This window comes from Silene latifolia, chromosome X (assembly GCF_048544455.1).
Source record: "Silene latifolia isolate original U9 population chromosome X, ASM4854445v1, whole genome shotgun sequence".
In the NCBI taxonomy this organism is placed as follows: Eukaryota; Viridiplantae; Streptophyta; class Magnoliopsida; order Caryophyllales; family Caryophyllaceae; genus Silene; species Silene latifolia.
Genome location: NC_133537.1, coordinates 267,100,450 through 267,103,641, shown reverse-complemented (window position 1 = coordinate 267,103,641; position 3,192 = coordinate 267,100,450).

The following is a 3,192-nucleotide window of genomic DNA, read 5'->3' as shown; positions in this document are numbered from 1 at the left end:
ACTGGTCATCACTCAGCATAAGGCACATGCACTTTTGCCTACTATTGAGTTTAGGGAGTCTTCAAAGCCACCGAGTGCACCTTTGCTTACTATTGAGTTTAGGCAGTTTTCAAAGCGAACAAGTGAACAACAACATTCTGAAGATGAAGAACCTTCTGATCCTCCTACTGAGTTTATTAATAAACTTGCGCTTTTCGCAAATGTTGATCCTCTTCTACCTAATAATTCAGGTAGTACTACTGAGTTTGTTAATAAACTTGCAGTTTCCGCAAAGGTCATGGCTCAAGCTTTCATGGAGTACAAATCTCTTACTAGCCAAGCTCTGAGCAAACTACCTTCCTCAGCAACAGTTTCTAAACTAGTTGCAGCTGTAGATGGTATGGCAGATGGTTTTAGGTTATCTCAAGAAGACAATAATGAGGAGGGTAATGTACAGGAGAGTGTGGAGGATAATCTAGCTGAATTGTTGGAGGCATTGGACGTGATGGGTGAAGCTTTGCAACCAATACAGTCACGTCGTTCACCACCAAAACCAGAATGCCAAATCATACCACTTGGTGAACCTTCAACATCTTGTATTCAAGCTGATGAACAACCTGATCAGCTTTTATCTCCCTCTCATAATACTGCTACTGATGATTTCCCTCCCGTCAGTGATGATGCCTCTCCCGTCAATGATGAACAACCTGACCATTCTGAGCCCACAGTGGTAGGGGATGATCATCATAATCAAGAACGGTGGGTTGAGTACAATAGAAGGAGAATAAGTGAAAGAGATATGCAAACAAGTTCCAGTGCTATTGATGATGTCCCTTCCGTCAATGAGCCCACTCACGCCACTGTGACTGTTTTAGCTACTGCTTCTACTCATACTCCTCCTCCTCCTCCTGTGGTAGGGAACAGTGATCCTCCTTCTTCACCATCTGCCAGTAAGGATTTGAGGGCGTGCGATCAAATTATTACATGTTTTGAGAACAGTGAGCCCACTCACCCCACCATTACTATTCTAGCTACTTCTGCAACTTCTACTCCTTCTCCTGTGGTAGGGAACAATGATCCTCCTTCTACACCAATTGTTTCCGGCCTCAATAAACCATCTGCCAGTAAGGAGTTGAGGGCGTGCAATCAAGAGAACCTATCCAGAGAAAAAGTACAAAATGATGCACTAGAATGGCCTCGATACACTGACAATGAATTGCTGAATTTTGTTCGAAAGAAATCAAAGAAAACTAAACAGTAATGTCATATTTTTGCTTTGATTTTTTGATTTTTTTTTATTGTAATAAATATATCTGCTAGTTAAATTTTATCAATAATGAAGTGACGTTATGGTATCCACTCCGTGGATGGAAGTCACAAGAGAAGCTTTGCATAGCCTTGGACCGAAAGGCCTTATTATGGATGAGGTAAGTAACCCCTGAGTATTATTTTCCTTTTCCTCCCCATGTTTTCATTTTGGTCACGTCACTCGATGTGTATGTTTCCTAACAAATTTAATTTTATAGGTCATTGATATATTTGGAATTAAGTGCACATTCAGTAGAAAAAATTTACTCTACTTGCCAACAACAATATTTTTCAGTCTTAAATCCTTTATATGTTGATATTCAAGTATTTTGCGTTCTTAAAGTTGCTTTGTTTCTAAAATTGCCTTCTTATGACTTGTAGGGTCTTCATCGAGAAAACAACCCCGAAATTTGGGGTGCACACATAAAGGACAGTTACACTCCACTTGCTGGTAGCCATATCAACAAGGTCAGATATTTGTGAATCCTAGACCTTATTTGTGAATCCTGGACCTTATTTCGTGAATCCTGGAACTTGTTTTGTGAATCCTGGACCTTATTTTGTGAACTTATTTGTGAATCCTGGACCTTATTTCGTGAATCCTGGAGCTTATTTTGTGAATCCTGGACCTTGTTTTTTGAACTTATTTTGTGAATCCTGGACCTTATTTCGTGAATCCTGGACCTTATTTGTGAATCCTGGAACTTAATACGTGAATCCTGGACCTTGTTTTGTGAATCCTAGACCTTATTTTGTTAACTCCTTGACCTTAGTTTGTGAACTTGTTTTGTGAATCCTTGACCTTGTTTTGTGAATCCTTGAACTTATTTTGTGAATTCTTGACCTTATTTTGTGAATCCTGGACATTTACTATCTCAGGTTTTTATCCCTTTCCATAGTAACACGGAGCCGATGCATTGGTGGGCTTGTGTCTGTGATATAAAGCAGGGAAAAAATTTCATCCTTGACTCATGCGTGGCTGTTAATGTGGATCTTGACAACAAGCATACCAAAGAGATTGTATGATTTTTTTTTTTCCAAAATATTGTTATTGTCTTTTCTTTTAAAAGTATACTCCAAAATATATTTTGATCTTGTTATTGCCTTTTCTTTTTCAGGTACATCATGTTTCAGCTATTTTGGGAGAGTCATATAAATCTTTGAAGTTCATGCACATGAACAAATTTGTCAATCTCAAAGTCCCTCAACAAACAACAAGGTATGTAAGCATGTATCTTTTTCCTTTTGTTAACAGATCAATAGTTATTATTTTGAGCTTGTTGATTTTAAACCACTTACTATTTTTTTTTGTCTAGTTATGATTGTGGAGTTTTTCTGTTGAAGTGTTTGAGTGCCTTGGACGATGATAGTTTATGGACCAAAAGTGAATATTTTGAGGTAAGTTCATTAGTATACGAAAATAAAGGCTTATCTTGTGAATCTCAGACATTGTTCAGTGAATCTTCAGAGCTTTTTTTGTGAAACTTGGTCATTATAAGTGGTTTAAAATCAACAAGGTCCGAGATTCGCCGAACAAGCTCGAGATTCATCAACAAGGTTTGAGAATCACAAAACAAGGTTTGATATTCACAAAATAAAGATAGGTTCGTTGTCTATATACTTCATTAATATATGTCGCTCTTGGCAGAAATTGACACAATATCGAAAATCGATCATGTTGGAACTACTTAGATGGGATAAAAATACTAAAAAGATACACTTCATTGTCTTAAAAATGATGTGAAGTTCATTTCTTCATAACTTTGGCGATTATTTCGTAAATAAGTCGATTGTACTTGTTTTTGGTTGTATAGGTGTTTAATTAAAGAAGACAATTGTCCGTGAAGTCATAATATGCAAAAGTGGGTCGAGGCTCCTGTAAAGATTGTTGCCTTCATCAACTCT